Consider the following 21,664-nt stretch of genomic DNA (forward strand, 5'->3'; position numbering starts at 1 on the left):
AGGGTTAGGCAGTGCAGCAGCTTGGAATAAGGGGTGGTCTAGAGGAGACAGTTAACAGCTCTCCCCCGAGGAGCAGGACAGCAGCCTCAGAAGGAGGGGTCAAGTCGCTTTCTGAGGCCCCAGGGCAGCAGCCTCCCTCAGCACAAGGGAAGCACACGCTTAAACAGTCAGTCCACCTGCCAGTTGCACAGCCACCTCGCTCACGGGAAGGGGTTGTATTTGCTGAAGTTGGGTACCATGTCTCTTACAGAAACAAGTTTATCAACGTGTGTGATAGTTTCCAAATTAAGAATATAGGAAAAAACGTGTGTGCGCCCCCATGTATGTATCCGTAGAGAATAAAACACGCAGGGAAATTATCTTTCATAGGAGGAACAATGGCAGACCTATTCTTGTCACTTCCGATCGTGTGCTACCCGGCTTGGATTCATTTCTGTTTGTAAAGTCAATAAAAGTCCTGAGTGAAAGCTTCCGTGGAAGCTTTTATAATTCAAATGCCATCATTCATTCCACACCCAACCTCGACTTGGCTCCTTGGCACTGCCGTGGGGCCTCCTACCTTTGTTCTGCTCGGCACATGGGCAGGAGGTGGGGCCGAGGAAGATGAAAGTTCTTGACTCTAATGCCTCACAGGACAAGTCTGACAACTTTCAGAACAATGCAAATTAAATGGCCATGTTACACGTTTTCCCCAAACTGAAATGACTTCACCGGAAGTTGTTCCGCTCCTTGTAAACTTGCCAAATACCACCGTACCCCACTGGGGCAGCCCTGCTGAGTTGTGCTCAGTTTCGCGATGCTGCTGGCACATTCCAGGTTAGCCCTCGGGTTCAAGAGTGGACGGTGTGGTGTGCGGTACACTCCCATAGGCTTCCTGCTCGAAGGCAGCCTGCGTTTATTTTTAAATGTTCAGAAAGAAACAACTCTTCTTGTTTTCTGTCTTCAGAAATGGACAGGTTTTTTGATGATGGTGCTGGGATGGTCATCCTTGTTTTGTTTGAGTCGTGGAGAACCAGACATGGCCGTGGCAGGAAGGGCCCGAGAACCTGGCCCTGCCGCCCACGACGGCATAGGAGGCTGGGGACAGCTGCAGCTCCCAGGCGCCAGGCCTCAGGAGGAGGTGGCACGAGGCCCTTTCCATTGCTGTGAGCAGCATGGCTGGTTTCTCTGAGTCATTCTCTTTTATAATAGACCTCTTTTCTTAATAAGCAAAATGTTAGCTTACATTTAGACAATAGCCAGGGAAAAATCAGCTTTTTAGTTGACCTCAGTTACTGCTAAGGTTCAGCTCCTGAGTTCTGGTCACCTGTGTGAACAAGCAATTATGGATGATCCTCGAATGATGGACACATGATTGAGTTCTGATTGGTTGAATTTGCTTGTGGTCCAGTAGGTCTGAAATTCACTCATTCCTAAGTTATAACAGCTGCTGCTGTGAAGCAATCATATGTGGATTTTACAGTTTTCGTAAGTTCTGAGTTTAAAGTATTCTAAATAATTATCTGGATTTTACAAATGAAAATCTCACAGATACATCATATTCTACACGATATGCACGATTATGTTAGCTGGAAGTGCATACATCATATTCTACAGGATACGCACGCTTAGGTTTGTGGGAGGTACACACATCGTATTCTACACAATACACACGTTTACGTTTGCTGGGAGTTCACACATCGTATTCTACACGATATACATGTGTATGTTTGCCGGAAGTATATACATCAAAATGTTAACTATATAACTCTTGGGGTGGTGGGAATTTGGAGGATTTATTTATGTTTTGAATATATATACTTATTCTACATAAGCATCCAGTCTTTTTTAAAAAAAAAAAAAAAAAAAAAAGATCTGTGGGGCCAGGTGGGGCAGCACTGCCCGCAGGTCCCCAGGGCCTTCCAGGGGCTGCTGCACTCTGCCTGACGGGCTGGTGCACTTACAGCAGCAGCCCCTGTCCCCAACACCCCTTCAGTGAAGAGTCCTCTCTTTTCATGCTCTTCCCCCAACATTATTTTACAATAGAATCGCCCTCTGTGCTAAGACAAGGTATACCTGAAAAGAAAAAAAAAAATAAAAAGCACAGAATTTCCTTTCCTTTTCTTAAAACAGTGAGCAACTCAAATATCTCATGTAATGTTTTCTACAATGTTTCCATGTGAAGGAGTCTTACAAGTTGGCCCCAAACAGACAGGGTGAGATCGCATCCCTAAGTCAGCAAGAGGTGGTCAGAGGTAACAGGAGCATGACGACTTCTTAGTGGATCGTGAGCTGCGGTGATGAGGCGTTTGACAGCCAGGACGCCCTGGGGCCCTAGTGGACTGCAGAGCCAGCCAGAAGGGACACTGGACTCAGTCTGCCTGTGGCTGCGAGCTGACTATCAGCTGTGTACCTGGCGTGACACTCATCAGGCCGGACGAGACTTCTGAAGTCAAGGACTGCAGCTCAATCCCCAGTCAGAACAAACTGGGCTCCCTCTCTTCCAGCACTGTCTGAAAACTTGGCGCACCCTGTCCTTAGGAATCTTAGAGACAGTCTAACGTGACCCCCTCATTTGAGGAACCAGAACCAGGAGAGGTAATGGGTCAGCCCAGGTTCACAGAGCTGGTTGCCGAGACAAGGCCCACTGGAACAGATAAATAAATATGGTTGGGGCAGCCAGATGAACAAACGAGCAACGGTTCCGATCCAAGCGGCCGCTGGTTCCAGATCTGACACGGGCTGCTCGCTGGATCATTCGGACACTCCTTGGTTTCCTCAGCACACGGGGAGCGGCTGCCTGTCCTCAGCAGGGGCTCAGACAGACAAGCCTTCTTTGTGGGACACACAGGGCTACTTAACAGGCAAACTGGACTGTATTTCAAGTGTATAAGAACAATTCTGTTTAAATAAAATTCTCTGTAAAATCAGAAAATTTTCTGAAAAATAGAATGAGCAACCTCAACTTACCTGCTATATCAACCCAAATTTTTGTGCATAAAATTGGCTTCACATGGGTCTTGATTAAGTGAACTAAAGGCGTTGATGGCACCTGTCCTTGTATGCACACATCGCCTGGTAACCCCACGAGGATGTCCACTGTGAGTCACGGTCACAGTGCGCTTACAGGTCAAAGCTCAACTTGCTGCATGTGTCGTCCGTGACGTTTTCCTCTGTGGACCGAGAGCAGTGTTTTACGAAGTCTCCCGCTGTATGTACGTTGTTTACCTTGCAGAAGTGGGGCTGTGAGGGCAGGGCCCCTAGCCTGATTGAACTGGCTGGGGCGGGCATTGGTCGCAGCCCCCTGTGCGGGGGCCTGACAGTGCACAGCAGGGTCACAGCTCAGATGCCCACCGGGGCCAGGTCCTGACGACAGGGGCAAAGCTGGTCGGGGGGAGGAGCGAGAGGGCTTCCTTGGGCGGCTGAGCCTGGACAGCTGGTGCCCCCACACTGGGATTTTAATGTAAAATCGTGCCACTTGTTAATGTTGGCAACAAATTCAAATTTGTTTTAAAACATTGCAAGCGGGGGCTGGCCCCGTGGCCGAGTGGTTAAGTTCACGCACTCCGCTGCAGGCGGCCCAGTGTTTCATTCGTTCGAATCCTGGGCGCGGACACGGCACTGCTCATCAGGCCACACTGAGGCAGCGTCCCACATGCCACAACTAGAAGGACCCACAACGAAGAATATGCAACTACGTACGGGGGACTTTGGGGAGAAAAAGGAAAAAATAAAATCTTTAAAAAAAAAAACATTGCAAGCGATGTCAAGTACAGCCTTCTTTGACCCACTGCTGGCCATTTTGCGGCTTCTAGATCCCTAGAGCGATATGTGAGTGGTATTAAATTGTGTAAACTAGTGCGTTTGTTTCCTAGACGAAGCAGAGTGAAAGACCACCTACCTTTTTATACAAATCATGCATCTTTCATCTTCACCTTAGTCGCTGCTTTCCGACAGCTGTCCACAGTGCTGACGTCACGCGTCTGTGCTGCAAAGCTCATGCTAACTCTGTCCTGTCTTTTGTGATTTCTAATTACTTCACACGTGCAGGTTTATATTCAGACTTCACTGGAAACAATTCCAGGGCGAAATCATATCTATTACTTCATCTATGCCAACCTCAAAGTTCAATAAATGTTTGCAGTTGATATTTTTTTCAGTAAAGGAAACAGAATAGCCTTTGCTGACACACAAGTACATAGTTATACTAGAAATGAGTTTAGCATCTGGAAGTTCCTGAATTTCTAGGCCTAGGCAAGCCGACCAGTTCAAGTCTGTGGGCATTCTGCCCTGCTCAGCTGGGGAGCACTGACCTGCATCAGTTTTGAAGAAGAAAGCACTGGCAAGACAGCTATGAGTTCACTATGTCTTTTCTAGAATGAAAATACTGTGGGATGCACAGTCCAGGGGAGGTGGCGTGGTCCTTTACAGCTCTTGACTGAGAATGGGACGTTTCCTGAGTCAGCTCTCGTGTGCAGAAAACCTCCTGGGATTCAGGCATTGAGAGAATGGTAACCTAGGCTCACATTCCACATTCACAAATCCACTCTCCGGGCTATCTTAGAGTGATCTGGAGCGGCAGAAGCATGCGCTATAATCAGCCTTAGGCCAGAAATGGGTGCGTTGTGGGGAGAAGTGGAGCCAGCGTGGAAGCTCCAGAAGTGACTGGCCACTCTCTTTGTCCCTGTATGGAAGGGAGGAGGGGTGGCCAAGAGATGGCAGATACCACAAGCAAGTGTTTGCGGTTACTTCATGCTGCCGGGAGCAGGCTACAAAGTCAGGACAGCTGGGCCTGTGTGCCAGGCTGCCCATGAGTGTGTCTGGAGTGGGCCTAGCGTCTCATTTGAATTGGCCAGCACCACTTGAAAGTGAAGAAGGATAGAAACAGTTCCCTCTACGGGTCCCGAAGTCCACTGAGCTGGGTGTGATGGGGAATCCCAAGGCCAAGGTGAAGGGACCAGCTCTGGCGTGAATTGACACAGAATTCTCTTCTGTGCTGGGAAATACTGATAAAATACTCAGAAGGGGTTTTGCTGGAAAAGTCCTGTCTCCATCTTCCTTGTGCTCACAAACTCCACACCTATGTGCCTCTCAGATACTTACTTACAGTTCTCATAATTTCCCCATGTTATTTGGTAATCCAACAGAAGAAATAAGTCATCAAATAAACAGACCACATCATCGCATTAGGAAGCAGACTTTGGAATGCAAAAAATTTTTTAATGCTTTGGTTACTAAAAATAGTTCCTTAACTTAGGCAAAGAATATTTGGGTTGAGATAAACATGAATTTACATTGCTTGGAATATTTAGTTGTTTCTCTGATATTATTGTCACCTTCTATTCAGTAGAATTTTTTGCTAAATCATGAAATTTCCTTATTCACTTCTCAGTGTTGATCCAGTTGCATCTTCATCTGCAAAGTTGTTTAAGTTGCTAATAGAAAGTGATATGGGAAATACAACTCATATATCCTTGGGATAATAGTGTTTACTCTGTCTGAAAGTTAATGTTAACTATGATGATAGAGTAATTTATATTTCCTTTCCTGATTGCCTCTTATCTTTCTCTCAACAGCCTTCACATCCATTTTTTTCTCCTGAAGCTGCTTCTGGTTGGAAAGTCACCAAATTTCATCAGGTAAGAAATACTAGATGTGAACCTGTAAACCTTGTTTCAAAAGTTTGGAAAAGCCAAAGGTGCTGTGAGCAGTGGGCAAATATCTAGAACGTAAACTGGGAAAGGTCCAGTGATCTTAGAGCAGTGGTTCTGCAAGTGTAGTCCCCACAGCGCCAGCGTCAGCGCCGCCTGGGAACTTGTTAGACAGGCGGATTCTCAGGCCTCTCTTGTGCCTTTGCAAACCCTCAGGTGATTCTGATGCATACACAGTGTGAGAACCACTGCTTTAGACGGGCTTCGTGGACCAGAGGAATAGAAAATGTCTCGTCTGGACGGACGGAGTTTGATGCACTGAGTTTGATGTCTCTTCTTCCTTTCTTTTCTCCACTGCCTTTCATCCTTCCTGGAGGACTGTCCATTCCTCATCAAGCAAGCTAAAATTTGCTTCACAGGGTCATACTTCATTACAAACACACTGTCTTTATGACAACTTGAGTGCTATCTAATAGGAGACTCCATCAAAACTAGGTATTGAGTAGAAGTTGTCAACTCATTAGCTGGTCTAAATCCCTTTTTAGCTTTGAGAAGGAAAGCTTCTGTCGTCACAGAAGACACACTTATAAAAGGTGCCCAGCTTGTAGAATAGTTGCCTTTTACGCTGAATATCCACAGGACGCTCTCGGTACAAGTGAGATTAATATTGTTATGTGGGCTGGAAATGTTGAATTGTCACCTCTGAAGTCATTTGCGAAAGGTAGTGTTGTCCAAAAGGAGCTGTTGTTCTCTTGTAGTGTTTATGTTTGAGGTCTCTGGAATAGCCAAGATCTTGAATTCTGGTAGCCAGCCTAGATAGCTACCCAGCGGCCATTTCACCTACAAACATCCTGGATTTGGTGTGACCCTGGGAAGACCTATGAATTACCTGCTAAACCTAAAAAGAATATATATGAGGATGTTGTCATCCTGAAATGATTGCTAAATACTGCCCCCAAAGTGCGTTTGCTTAAGGTACTGTCATCTGTGAAGGTATACCTCATTTATTTGCCATAGCAGGTGTATTTCTTGAGCAAGTAGGTATCAGAGTCTCTAAGACTCAGTTTCCCTATTTGTAAAATGGAGATAATGGAGTCTACTTGTTGGTATTGTTGAAAGAAATAATGAAGATAATCCAGAAGCACCTGGCTCAGTAAATATTAGCCATGATTAAGGGTAATTTTATTAGGAGAATCATAAATTTAAAAATGTCACATCAGACCTCACCCTGTGAAAAACAAGCACAATAGAGAAGAGATCGGCCGTCTCCCCTGTGTGATTTCACCATGACTACATTGTATTTTCCATCAAGATTTGTTGTTGCTGTCAGTTCCCTGTTCTCTCCCCTCCTAGTTCCTGGGCCTGGCCCTCCAGAAAGGGGCCAGGTGGAATCAGAGACGTGATAACATACATGATAATGTGTGGAAATCCATCGTCTGTAGCCGTCTGTAGGGCTAAGAGAGCACAGCCCCCAGCCCTCAGCGCAGAACCCAGAAGGCCAGCTGGATGGCCCACGGGCAGCGTGGGAAGGTCAGGATCTGAGGACCTCGAAAGGTGGCTGCCTCCCTGGCCTCTGTCCAGCTCACAAAGCAGAGCAGGTGTCCAATTGTTAAAGATTCGGAAGAGGACGTTTCCCCAACCTTCCGTATAAGCGCTAATACAAACAGGCAAAAGCCATATATGATTTTGGAATCTCGTTTAGCGTAAGTGTAAATATTTCTCACAGAGAATATGCTGGAAAGGCACAGGTCCACATATGACAGATTACCGCATGGGTGGCTCCGGTGAGAAGGGACGCAGCGTAGGAAAGGAGACGCTTGGAAAGGAGGTATGCAAAACTTTAGGATTAAATAAGTGTCTGATTAACAAGAAATTTCTGTTTGAGTTAGTGGCACAGAAAAATGAGAAACATCTGCAATCTGTGCTTATTTTGCTGGTCAGAAACACAAGTTCCCAGGTCCTTTGTTGAATTGTTTACTTTGTAAAGACACTGAAAACAAATGCCTGTGGTTGTTGAGAAGAGTGTAGCTGGATTTGGAATGCAAATGCCTCTAAGCGGCCCATTTCAGAGCTTTACTTCCTGCCCACTGAGCTTAACACTTGAGGAGTCGAAGGCCCACAGGCCCCTTCGAGATTTAATAGTAAATTTTTGAAGAGAGAGAAGGCCAGTTTTCTTCATGTTCTTAGATAATTTTATATGATCCTTCCATAGCCAACCCACCTCCCAACAAAAAATGATCATCTAAGAGAAGGGGCTCTGCCGAGACGTGGCCCACTTTTACTATGGAAGCAGCGGGATGTGCAAGTGAGGTCGTTTTCCTTTATCATTTCTGAGGAAGACTCAGTTGTCCTGAATGGTTCTGAGGACAGGATAGACTGGGGGCACAGAGAGGGGCTGTGGGTTCCTCAGTGCTGCCACATGCCTTTGCTGGGGCCCACACTGGTCACCGAGGGGGAGGAAAGCAGGTGTTCCAGGCCAAGGAGGCGACCCTGTTGTGATGCTGAGGGGACGACCCCTCAGAATTAGTTCAGGCCAATGCCCTTCTGTGCCTTTTATCCCCTTAGGACTGAGCCGAGGGAGAAGGAGGAGGGAGACAGGAGGGAAAGGAACGTGCAGAGAGCAGAGGGAACGTCCCGAGGGAAAACAGATAGCCAGGGTAGCTCCTCCCTCGGCCACTTGCTGCTCACCTCAAGAACTTCACAAGAAAGTGAGTATGGTGAGAAGTCAGGTCTCAGGGAAGCCTTAGCCCCGACTGTCCATTAGCATGAACTGTATCAGCGAACTTCTGCTGACATGCTGAACTCCCAGGATGCTCCTGCCAAGCCAGCCTCACACTGGTCTTTGTATTCAAGTTATGGTGATGGACACAGTCCTATGTCTTGTATTTTTTTCTTTTTCTTTGGTGAGGAAGGTTGGCCCTGAACTCACATCTGTGGCCAATCTTCCTCTATGTTGTATGTGGGACACTGCCACAGTGTGGCGTGATGAGCCGTGTGGAGGTCCACACCTGGGATCTGAACCCACGAACCCTGGGCCGCCAAAGTGAAGCGTGTGAAATTAACCACTATGCCGCCGGGCCAGCCCCCCATGTCTTGTATTTCTTTATACCCATGCTTTTAAATACAGGAGTGTGGCCCCCTCACCTCACAGGAGGCAAAGTGGAGGGCAGGTGACCACTTGCCAAGACCATCATTCTCATAAAAGAACCAAAGAATCACCATTTAAGGGTCAAACCACAGGCCTGCTGTCTCTCTAACCAAGTCCCCTGACCCTAAAATGACAGCTAGGAATCGTGTGGAGGGAAAAGGGGACAAGGTTGCTTTCTGTGAGGTGTTCCCAGAATCCCGCAAGAATTAGATGTTATTACTTTCATCCTCCTCTTCAACCTATTGTTTATTTTCTAATTAAAACATCTCTTTAGGTAACAGTTCCCAAAGAATTACTAGCCACCATGTGACTTCATGCCTTCTTTTATTTGTGCAAAAACTGCCTTGATCAGTCTTTGAGGAAGGTCCCTGCTGTGCTCGCCCTGCCCCGTCCTTGGCGGTCCTGGGGACTTCTAGCCTCTCCGCCTCGGCCCTTGTGGTTTCGGCGGAAAGGTGCCGGAGGCCCCCTACCCTCCATCTTTCTGTTCCCTCCTCTGGATGTGCCTGGAGTTTACTGACCTGAAGTAGCCCATCATAGAACAGGCTACAGTAAAAACTAAGCATAAATATTCACACAACCTGAAGAACTACTCTAAAGGTCCCTCTTTTCTGAGATCTACATGCATTTTGTATTATTAAAATAAAATACAAACCTGTTGCTTTTACGTAAGATAAATTTGGCCTTTCTCGTCACAGTATAGAGCCTATAAAAATATGTCCTTTGTGCCTAGAGAGATGATGTCCATCAGCCACTCTAAATGGCTACCAGGAACCTTTTTATTAATTCTATGTTATTGCGGATAATGGCTTCAATGTTAAGATTTAACTTATTATTTAATTTTAAAATATAGCTTAAATTTTAATTTTAAGATCCAGAGACAGTCAATCTAAAGTAGAAGTTTAGAGGAAAAACATTAAGGCCGATAAGCGATGCTACATTACCTATGGACTTGAAATGATTTTTGAAGAGACAGGCTGTGAACATGAAGCCGGCTCTGCCTGCTTTCCTTCTGGCCTTGCATCAGCTGCAGGGGGGCCACCTGGCTCCCGCCTCCTGTGCAGCTGCTGCCGGCGGAAGGAGGGGGATTTCCCCTTGGCCTCCCAGGTGAGGCCTGTGCGAACTGTCCTTCCTGGGCTTGCTGGGTGCCTGTCAAATTGTTTCCATTCTTATAACATTTTGCAGAACTTTCAGCCTTCTGGTCACAAAATATTTTCTCTGTGAAGCCCTGGGAGATTTGCTTTCCCCCCTCTTCACGGTGGCGGGAACTCAGAGCTTGCTCATGATTTCAACGGGATTCCGCTGCCCAGACGGCAGAGCCTGCAGCCGCGCTTGGAATCTGCCTTGTCTCTGCCTCGTGTTTTCATTTGCAGGTGCCTGGAACTGTTCTCTTTCCTCTTCTCTCTTCCTCCCTCCCTCCCTCTCTGTGACAACCAGCAAGAGCTCATGAATGAGAGCTGCATCTTTTTTGCACATGAACCTATGAACCTATCAGAAGATGTTCCCAAAAGAGGCAAATGCCACCTTAATTCAGACTATTTCCCATATGGTCACAGGTTCTTTGAGAAAGTAGATGTGCATAGAGACCCCCGTCGGCACCAGGCAGCTGGTGGCAAGTGGGTGTGGCCATGAGCCAGAGCTGAGCCTTATGGTCAGCAGTGGGCAGGGGAGCAAGCAGCAGACTGGAGACCAGGGGAGTCAGACGAGCCGGGAACCAGAGTAGGCCTGGTGCCCAAGACCAGGAGGAGGCCCGCAGGGGGAGCACTGAGCCCGGGAGGAGGTGACAACACGTTGAAAGGAGTTCTCTTAAAGCAACTGCAAATGTTAAGTGGGGTGTGGTTTGCCTGAAAATTCCTGTGTCTTCCAGCCTCAAGCATACTTACCTCGTCTCTTATTTTGAAACACAATGCTTTAAAAATTTTTTATTCTATAAAATTCAACATGTGACCTCCTCTGTGACGAAGCGTCTCCTTTGTTCCCCGTAAGTGAGCCCCACCCAATGCCTCCTCCACCTCTAAACTTGTGTCCCCCATCTTTTCTTTGACCCTCAGCCTGGGCCTCAGTGTTTCCGCTTTCCATCATCTCCATAGTCTCTAAGCACTTAGATCCTCGCAGCCTCAGTGTTTCCGCTTTCCATCATCTCCATAGTCTCTAAGCGCCTAGATCCTCGCAGCCTCGGTGTTTCCGTTTTCCATCATCTCCATAGTCTCCAAGCGCCTAGATCCTCGCAGCCTCGGTGTTTCCGCTTTCCATCATCTCCGTAGTCTCTAAGCACTTAGATCCTCGCAGCCTCGGTGTTTCCGCTTTCCATCATCTCCGTAGTCTCTAAGCACTTAGATCCTCGCAGCCTCGGTGTTTCCGCTTTCCATCATCTCCGTAGTCTCTAAGCGCCTAGATCCTCGCAGCCTCGGTGTTTCCGCTTTCCATCATCTCCGTAGTCTCTAAGCACTTAGATCCTCGCAGCCTCGGTGTTTCCGTTTTCCGTCATCTCCATAGTCTCCTATGCCCAGATCCGAGCACTCTGGGGACAGGAACTCCCAGTATCAGTCTCGTTCTCTGGCCATCTTTTCTGGCCTGTTTTGTCAGCGTTGGATGGAAATGTGTCCTCGTCCTCATTCCGTCCTGCTCGTGGATGTGAGGCAGGACCCCCTCCCGGAGCCTCTCCTGCCCACTCCAGTAAGCTGTTGTGAGAATTTGACAGAATCATGCAAGTGAGAGGATTACAAATGTTAAAGCATTACAGAAGTTGTTGTTATAATGAAACGTGGATCCTGGGCTCACGTTTGGGTGGGGCTGAGCCTCCTCCAGTCCTTCTGCTTGCGTGTGTAACCTCTGGTGAAATATTGATAATCGTTGCTAAGTGGCTCAGGCTTCTTCACATCCTGTGTTTCTCCTGTGGCTTTCACAGGGCAGGCCCGTCTGCCGTGAACTGATGCTGCTGAGAAGGGTGAGGTGGGAAGACACGTAGCTACAAAGGACCTGGGGGCTCTGGTTAAGTGAGACGTCTTAGATCTGAGCTCACCGCTCCAACCCAGAAAGGAACAACAGCAACGATGGTACGAAACCCGTAGTACAGTCAGCTGGCAGCTCAGCACCGTGGTCTCATCACCAAAGTTCCCCTTCAGCCACGTTCCATCTCTCGCAGCCACCTTATCAGGAACATCAAATTTAACTGAGGTCCTACTGGCTCAGTGACATCTCAGCACATAGTTCTGCTTATGAAATAGGCACCAAACCAAGTAGACAACCATGAGGAATCCACAGATTCTTCCTTAAGAAACTCACATGCAGATGAACACACACAAAGAATGTTCACTGTGGTTATTGCTGCAGGAGAGGTGTGTTCAAGGTGCCATGGGAGGACAGAAGATGGAGCAACGTGCCTGACTCCGTGCAGGAAGTCAAGGAGGAGCTGGCACGTGAGCCGGGCCTTCAGGGATGGGCAGATGTTCAGAGCAGGCTGTGGGGCCCACCCAGCTGGTTCAGATCCCGACCCTGCCACTTCCCAACTACGCAACGTGGCTGGTTACTTACTTTTCGATGCCCAGTGACCTGCCTCCACAATGGAAGTGGTGGTACTGACTGAGCCGCCTCAGGGGTCACCATGAGCAGAAGGGAGTCTAGGTGGGTGTGGCCCTCAGAACAGACTCCGTCGTGTGGTTAGTCTCTCCTAAGTAGCAACCGGTGTTGTTGCTGCTACTGCTCTTTGCTAAGTCAACAAGCAGGAGAGAGCCTCCTGGAACTCTGGGAGACCTGGAGTCTGAATCTGAGACTCATAAGATCATCATCATCATATTAATAATAAAGCTGAAATTTATGTGCCAAGCACCAGACACTTTATATATGTAGCTTGACTCAATTCTCATAACAATTTTGAAAATCAAAAAATTTACACTGAAATATTAATAACACCACAAAGAATACAAAGTAAGTGAAAAATACGTGGCACAGATGGTGGGTGAAGGAGAATTCCACAATGAGGGATGTTTGTGATCTAAAGAGGCAGAGTCAAGAGGATGACCAAGGCGGGCTTAGGCCAAGCAAGGGCCTGGGCGTGGTGTGTCGTTCACTTTGTTTCTCTTTTTCTAGTTTTTGTGTTTGTTTCCTTGCCTGTGCACTGCCTCTAAGCTGGGCATGCCCTTTCCAGTTTGCTCCAGTTCCACCGCTCCTGTCTCCCCAGCCCAGAGAACGTTTGCATATTGCAGTGGAGGCGTTGGATAAGGATCTAGAATTGGGTTTGGTGACTGCTCACATCCAGCCGCTGTGGAGGTGCTCTTAGACTCACAGTCCCTGTAGCACCCTGAGTAAGCTATTGCTATCCCCGGTTATGGAAGGGGAAACTGAGTCGACAGAACTAGAGGCACCAAAGCAACGAAGTACATGGGGTGCTCTGAGACTCATTTGGCTGGAAGGGAGGGTCCATACAGGGGAGTAATATGAGGTCAGGGGAGGAGTCACAGGACCTCAAAGTCCGTTCTGAGGAATTTGAAGGTTGAAGCTGGTAAATGACAGGTTCCCTCTTCTTTACGGCTCCACGGGAACACCTGGCTGGCCAGACAGGCTACTCTGAGGCGGGGCAGGTGCAGGAGGATGCGGATGCTCGCTTCTCTTTGGGGAATTCCCCGCTATAGGCAAGGACAGCCCTGATTGCTCGTGATGACACAAGGGAGGAGGGACCTTCCGATAAACATGCTCAGTTGAGTTTTCTTCATATGTATAAGATCATTTTCGAGAAAACAGCCACCCCGTTTCCCTCCCTGGATTCCAGTCCTTGAGATCTGGCTAATATTTAAGTGTTACACTGCAGAGTGCCCTCAAAGTCAAGAACAAATTCCTTAACCTTTGATCCCAAGAAGTCTTCATGGTACTGCACCTGTGTGCCTCGCGGCACTCCCAGGATGCACACCAGCCACCCCGACCCAATGGCTGCTCTCAGGAAGGACCAGATTTCCTCCAGAGGACTTCACAGACCACACACCACCCCTCACCTCCATAAGGCTCTGCACTTACTTCTCGGGCACGACTTCTCACAAGAATTTGGGTTTTTCCGCATTAGACCGTAAGCTCTGTGATGATGGGGACCCTTGTTCTCCACAGATTCCCTGCATCTCACGCCTCCCAGCACAGAGTCAGCACTCCACACTGCTTGTCAGGTGGGCAGGAATTGCTACATGAGACACCAGTGTTCTTACCCCCCGTCCTTGCTCTTTGTTGGACCCTTGCAGGTCACTTCTCCCTAATGGTTCGCCTGACCCTGGACCCACCGCTAACCTGATCCTGATTTCCAGGTCCCTCTGCGGACCCGACGTGCTCCCTGTCCCGTTGACAATCTGACCGTGCACACAGTCGCCACCGCTAAACCAGCAGAGCTTGTCTTCTCTCTCCTTCCTGGTGGCCGTCCTTTACCGGAAGCCACTGATACTTGCCGGAATGGTCACTGTTACCCACGAACATTCCTGGGTCTCATAGTTCCCATTTCCCTCTCAAATCCAACAATTATGTCTGAATGGACTTGGCTGGAAAAAGAGATGGGGAGAGCCGTAGCAACATCTTGACTTTACAGCGTTGTCGGCCGTTCCTGGAGTAAAGGGAAGTGTCGTGCATGTACTGTGTGTGTATGTTTGTGGTACATCAACCCACAGCTGGGGTGGGCTGGCTGACTCTCAAGGAATGAGCAGCCTGGGAAGAGTGTGGACATCTGCCTGCTCAGTGGACAGGGCTGGGCCCTGGCCGGGCAGTCCCAGCTGTCGGGGCTCAGGAGGAGCTCCGCCCAGCAGGCCAAACCTGGAAGTCCAGTACCAGCAGTAGTAATTATTTGAGAGCCTAATTGCCCACACCTGTGAGCACTCCCTACATTTGGATCACTGTGCTAAGCACTTTACTCAGATTATTTCAATTATCCCTTACACCAACCCTCTAAGGCGTTCTTATTACTCCTATTTCACAGCTGAAACCACGGAGGCACAGAGGAGCTGAGTAGCCTGCACAAAATCATGCAGTGAGCGCTGGAGCCGGGATTTGAGCCCTTGCACTCCAACATCAGGACCATCCAGTGTGGAATGGTTCAAAGCAGGCGTCCTCTGATCACTGAGAGTTAGAATGTGGAAGATCACAAAAAAAGCACATATTTTATAATAAACTCTCACAACTGGGGAATATGGGAGAACCATCAGGTCTCAAGGAATATGTAATGGAGAAAGAGGAAAGATAGGTAACAGTGTCTCCCAGCGTGTTGCATTCTCAGCATGTTTATAACTTTGTAAATGGATCCATTATACGTATAGGGAGATCAAGGGAGCAGGGGGCTGCCATGCACGGTGCTGCATGTGAGGTGCTCCGTGGAATTGTGCAGTGTGCAGCCTGCTCAGCCTTACGTGGTGGCCCCAAAGGCAGTCTTCTTTATATCCATAAATTAATGTAGGGGCCCAATGGAGACCTATTAATGGTGCGTGAGCTGGTGTGGCCTTCAGAAACCAGATAAAACAAAACGTGGAAATGATAAGCTGGCTGTCACAGCACCATGGCAGGCAGGTGTCTGCAGTCTCTCTGCATCTCCTCCGCCAGCATCCCTTCCCCTTCAACTCTCCCGGTGCCGCAGAACTCGCCACTGTCCCCACACAAGCTCCCACACTCCCCGGACCGCACAAGTGCTTCTCTCTCCCCATCTTTCTTTACTTACTGCCCCTTTCTTCAGGACCTGGACATTCATCCCTCCATCATTCATGCATTCATTCAACAAACATTTTTGGAGCACCTACGATGTCACAGGCCCTGCAGTAGACGCGGAGGGACAAAGAGGAGCAAGGTGTCCCTCACCCTTGGGTTGCTAACAGTCTAGAGGAAGAACTGAATAAAGTGAGTGCTCTCCAGGAAATTTTGTAATCATTCTCTATTTTCCCAGCTAGAGGAATTCTCATGTTTTGGAAGCATTTACAGTGCATATCTTCATGGGTTAAATAACAATTTGAAACACTTAAAGCAAAACAAATACATTGTAGAGAGATGTAGAAAATATTTTGAAAGCTGTGAATCAGTAAGTTTGTGTGTCTGTATCTTTCCTGGGTTCATTTTGTGCGGAAGTGATAAAATGCAGGTTAAAGCTCCGTGGATTTTCTCCAGATCCTGGCTGGAGTCTTTCCCTCACATCCTGCTGTGTTTCCAGGACTTGGAGTCTGTGCAGCGCTTAGAGAAGTTCGGTTGAGGAAAAGAAACTTTATTTCATTCTAGCCTGGAAATGACTTCTTTTCTTTCATTAAATGTGTGAGGTTTGAATCAGACAGCTATACATAGTGAGAAAATAATTCCATCCCCAGAGACAGAGAGCAGCAGATTATCTCATGGAGACTACAGCAGGTGAAAGCCTTTGAAAAGCCCTCTGCTATGATGCAGAGTCCCGGCCGGCCGTGTGTGCTCCGTTCTGAGACGTGAAGGCTTCTCTGAGTAGACTGTGAGCTCCTTTAGAGCAGAAGCCATGTCATATTTATTCGTCCGACCCAAGCACCCCACGTCAGGCTCGATGAGTATGTTGTGTGTACTGGTCAAAGTGGAGGTCTGTCCTCCAAGGGCTTGTCCTGCTCCCTTGTGTTCTGGAGAATGGGCCATTCGAGTTTGTCTCTGGTTGGGTTGGTCTTTAGGAGGGTCCAGGCGCGGAAGGGGAATTGTTTTGCTTCGTTTTTAAGACATGTCATAGTCCAGTAGAGACCAGGATGAGATCAAGACCTCGTCCATCAGGAAAGCTTAGATGTTGACCCACTGATTGCCCCACTTGATGAGCAGAGCCGTTCTTTGCTCTTATCTTCCGTGTGACTAGCACTCAAGAATATAGTTGTGTTCCCAGCGTTAGTGTGTTTATTACTTGCTGTTTTGCAGTTTTCACCTCAGGAATTGTTAGGAGACGGTTCTGTGGCTCCAGACCTCACATCTCTCCCAAGGGCTGTACAAATCCTGTTCTGAATCAGCTACGGGGTCAAAGTACAGACAGGAAGTGGCTTGTGAAGCCAGGCTTGGCCTGAAAACCCAGTACATATGCATCTCATCTTCAGTGGGGTGTGACATTTGACATCACCACCCTCTTCCTGCCCAACTGGGCCTTGGCGTTGGTTTTGCCTTGGAGGCGAGAAAGGCAACAAAACCATGAGAAGTTTTCCTTCCAGAGCACTTCTTAGGGGAGCTTGGTGCTTTACCAGACATTTGTGTTGCTTAGCATTCGTGACATGCTCCTCAGTCCACTAGCAAGAGGTTCGAGGCGGAGTGAACACATTTCTTCTCGACTGTATTTAGAGCTCGCAGTAGAAAGGAGTAAAAAGATAGATGATGAAACAATACTCCACACATATTCTTTGCTTTCTCCCCTTTCCTGTAATAACTTCTCAACGTAATGGTTCTCATATACATTTCAGAGGATTTCCATTTTATTGTGTTGAATCATATAGTGTCAGTAAATCCATCAGAAATTCTCATTCCCCACTCGGACAATGTGGCCATATTGATTCAGAAAGAAACCGAGACATCAAGGAGACGTGGTGGCCACAGCTGCAGGGGCTTTATTATGTTCATTTGTCTCGTAAACTTCTCTGTTTGCCAAACGAAGACAGCTTAAAGTTGCCGGGCATCTTGCAGGGCTGGGCTGCCTTCAGGTGCTGTAGGGAACTGTGGTGGGGATGCTCTGAGTCTCCTTCCACACCCACACCGAGTCCCCCGCGTTTCCCGTCATTGCTGGTGTGGGTGGGGGTGCTGCATCAACTCTGCCTCGGGGTTCTTCCACGCAGAGTGACACAGGGCCCGACTGACCTGAAACGGACTCCGAGGCTTTACAGTTAGGCATTTGGTGGTAAAGGAAAGCTTTTTTTGTTAAAGAAGTATGTAAGAGGGGCTGGCCTGGTGGCGTACTGAAGTTCGTGTGCTCTGCTTCGGCGGCCTGGGGCTCACAGGTTTGGATCCTGGATGTGACCTACACACCACTCATCAAGCCATGCTGTGGCAGCATCCCAAGTACAGCATAGAGGAGGATTGGCACGGATGTCAGCTCATGGCCAGTCTTCCTCAACGAAACAATCAAAAAGTATGCAATATACTCAGGAGCTGTAGCTTTTAACTCCTGCTTGTGCATTATTGTTGTTTTCCTATCTTTTGGTCCATCACAATGAACAACATGGTTCTTCCTGAAGAGCTGGAGAAATGTGCCGTCCATTCCAAAAGTCATGAGCAGACGCTCCCATGAACCAACTCTTCCTAAAAGTCGAAAGTCCCTTAGACACAAAGTCGATATGGACTGATGTTTGTTCTCATTTTGTTTTCCCTGGTCTCGTATCCTCCTGCTAAACCAGTTACAGTACGGACGTCTACCCTTGGACACTAAGCAAGCTGCTGTGGATACAGGAAGGACCTCAGGCGTGTTTGGGCTCTTTCCTCCAGATTATGTAAAACTGATCTTTCACCTCTTCTCTCTCCTGTTGAGGCCGAACAGTAACTCACTCATTTATTCACTCATTTACTAGCTTATGGATTCATTCATAGCATTTATTAAGAACCAGTTGTTTGCCAGGACATGAAAACAATAGGAAATAGTGAAGATCCCAGCTATTTACTTGGGGAGATGGTATCTACACACATGAAACAATTTAATTCTAAGATTTATTTGAAGTGTGTGAAATTTAGTTTTAATAATGATAACAGTTGATACATACACAGCATTTACTCCTCCGTGTGTTTTATATATATTAACACTGTATTAATCTTCACAGCAATCTTCCCAAGTAGCCACTATTATGATCCCATTTTACACATGGGGAAGCTGAGGCACAGAGAGGTCGACTAACGAGCAGCTAGTAAACAGCAGAGCCAGGATTTCAATCCAAGTGGTCAGGCTCCAGAGTGCAGCCTCTTTGGCCCCTGCCTACCGTGTGCATACATTTTACATAGAATTAAAAAGGTGCAGCCTGAGGTCACTTGGGGAAGCTGTCAGTGGGAGATATGGCTTTTGAGCAGAATCTTGATGGTCCATGATTTAGGCTGTGAAGGGGGTGGACCCGGGCTTCTGGGAAGCAAGAAGAGCAGGAAGGAAAGCTGGGACTTGGAAATGAACGTGGCATGGCAGGAGGAACGACTGTCACGCAAAATGGTGTGAGAACATTGTATATAGAGCCTTGAGCCGCAGATGTACAAGGCAAGCAGAAATCCATAGGAAGTGTGTAAGCAAAAAACTGAGTCCTTCACAGTCACGGCACTGGAGGAGCCTTAGAGAGCGTCGCTTCCAGGTCCTGCTGTAACCCAGGCTCTGAAGACCCCCGGGGCTGGAATGACTCCCATTGTCACTTGCCTACTGGCAGAGCTCAAGTAGAGCGCAGCTCTCCCGAGTCATTGTTTAACGCCAGTGCCAGCGTTCCAGGCCACTCTGGAAGACCCCCCTGGCAGAGGCATTTGGCTCAGCTCGGAAGGGAAAGAGGCAGGGTGACTGTGAGGCCTCATTGTAAAGTCCAGGTGAAGCACCAGAGACCCGGGCTCGGTGGAGGTTGTGAGAGCCTGATGGATGTCAGTCAAACAGGGAGGGAAGGAGCCAGGGCCTGCTGTGGACGGCTCTGCAGAGTAGGGGAGATGGGACAAGGGGCCGAGCGGGCGTGGAGACACCCAGCTGAGCGGGAGGGGACTGGTTCTCCTCAGTCCACACGGCACCTTCTGCAACATGGTGGTCAGATCCAGGCCCTTTGCAGTTTTCCCACTAGCAGTGCTGTTGTCTTCAGGGTGAGGGCACGTCCTCGCCAGGACTGCGGGAGGAGGTTCAACCTGGTTTACCTGGAGGACCATTGTCTGCCTCACCCTGGTCTCGTTTGGTGGTTTCTCCTGCTGCCAGTCAGCCTCAGGCATGTCCACTGCCCCAGAGGCTGACCGGGATGGTGGTAAAGGGTGTGAGCTCTGAGGACGCGTGGCCTGAGTATGAACCCTGCCCTACGACTCTTGTCGTAGGCTTGTGTGATTTGGGCAAATTGCCCCGGTTCGTTGTGACTCAGGTTCCCGCTCCATAAAATGACGCTGGGGTCAGTGCTGCAGTCCAGCAGTAGTATGTGTGGAGTGAATTAGTGCACATGAAGCGCTCGGAATAGTGCACAGATGCAGCAAGCACTCGGTCGACAGGGCTGTGACCGCTGCTGGTCCTTGGTCCTCTCTGCTCCATTAGGTTCCAGAGTGTCTCTCTCTAGGGCAGAGAGATGTGGAGAGGGGGCCCTCCTTCCCACCAGGCACCCGGCCCTGTGGCTGCCTGTCTCATCTACCTTCCCTAGCACAGGTCGTCCTAGCCCCGGGCTCCTCGCCGCCTCTGAGTCCCTCCCCAGGAGACACCCGTCACCCTCACATGCACACACACAACCTGAGGCTGTTCCCAGGGGAAAACGACCCCTGTCTCCACTCTGTGCAATCTCACAACGTGCAACTGTGATTAGGCGCCAGCATCACCCAGGAGCTCTCCGCCTGAGCAGCTCGCCCTGTTCTGGAGTCTGTCTAGCTGAGGAGTCAAAGGTGTGCTTCTGAAGCAGCGCTGGGAAGGGATCTTGTGTTGAGCTGGTCCTGAATCTTGCTCCTTGGGCTGGATGTGCCAGTTGGCAGGGCCTCCAGCCGTGAATTTCAGGCACCTCTGCAAGGCCCGTGGGTCTCAGTGCCACGGCCACAGGGTCCCGAGAGGATGCTCCGAGGTGAGGCTGCTGCCTGCCTTATTTCTCCACATTCTTTATAAAGATGTTGTTGGCCACGTAGCAGCTTTTGGCTTTTTTTATAGCTCCCTGTGGTACACAAATAAGCCAGGCATGAAAATTTCCAGCTGTTGGTTTCATCTGAAGCTAAAATTTAAAAGTAGAGTGAGGTGACGTCTCTAGAAAAACAGATGAAGTGGCAGTGAGGCCCCTGAATCCCTGAGGGCCCTGTGCAGATGAGCCCAGACTCACGCCTACCCCGAGGAGGGAGCCCTGAGGGTGCTCCCCGCAGGTGTGAGCTGCAGTGCCGTTCTTGTCCTCTGGCATTTGACGGAACAAGGCAAGGCTGGGTTTGCAGCAAGAGGGCCATTAACCCCCTGCTCCCCAGTCTAGGGCTGCCGGGGCTAGAGTTCTAGCAGACTGTCCATCACACGTATTTTCTCTCTTTTTTGTTATGTTCTCCAGCATTGCTGTTTTCTAGCTTGTGCTGCTATTTCATGTTTTCTCTTCTGATTTGCTTTTAAACATTTTAAAAGATGAACTTTTGTTAGATCCTAACACAACTAAGCACAGAGAAGTTAACGATACGTGTTGTATAGGACTCTGCTTGATTATGTAACAAAAATCGTAAATTATAGACATGGGGGCAGAAAAGCTGCCCTCCACTGAAATGTCTTCTCGGATCTGCACGGGTGGGACCCAGGCAGGGATGGCCGCCCTCCCCCTCCTGTGCAGTCAGGTTTGCTCCCCCACAGCTACCACCACCGCAGCCCGCCCCGAGCACTTGGATGTGCTGCTGTCTGCCTGTCACGGCTCTCACCTGAGTGTTTTGACTGATCTAAGCTGTAAGGAGTTAAATGAAGGAATTGAGAGGCTCGGAGGCTCTATGGGAAGGCCGGAGAACCAGACGCAGAACCCAGACGGAACAGAGGCAGCTCGCAGCCCAGCTCTCCTGCCACGTGAACGGGAGGTGGCAGCGCTCAGCTCTGGTGCTGCCATCTCTGGGGACTACGTGCTGTGGCTGGTACCATCACCATGGAACAGATGCCACCACCACCAAAATGAGCCCTAAGCTGCCCAGGCCTCTCTAGGTCACTCATTCCAGTATTAGAGCCCCAGTGGGCATACCCGAGTGGCCTCCCACCAAACACACAGTGGGGATGTCCCCAGACACAAGAAGGGGCTTCGGATGACGGGCAGCCAAAAAC

The 21,664-nt window shown here is 48.8% G+C and overlaps 1 protein-coding gene across 5 annotated transcripts in view; it reads left to right on the forward strand.

Annotated features, from left to right (window-relative positions):
• FRMD6 (FERM domain containing 6) overlaps positions 1-21,664 on the forward strand; it is a 285,594-nt gene that overhangs the window by 142,194 nt on the left and 121,736 nt on the right. For all 5 annotated transcript variants that reach the window (XM_070242932.1, XM_070242984.1, XM_070242973.1 and 2 more), the window contains one exon: positions 5,556-5,618. The gene's annotated coding sequence lies outside the window, so the exon portion shown is untranslated. The remainder of the gene's footprint in view (positions 1-5,555; positions 5,619-21,664) is intronic.

This window comes from Equus caballus, chromosome 1 (genome assembly GCF_041296265.1).
Source record: "Equus caballus isolate H_3958 breed thoroughbred chromosome 1, TB-T2T, whole genome shotgun sequence".
Taxonomy (NCBI): domain Eukaryota; kingdom Metazoa; phylum Chordata; class Mammalia; order Perissodactyla; family Equidae; genus Equus; species Equus caballus.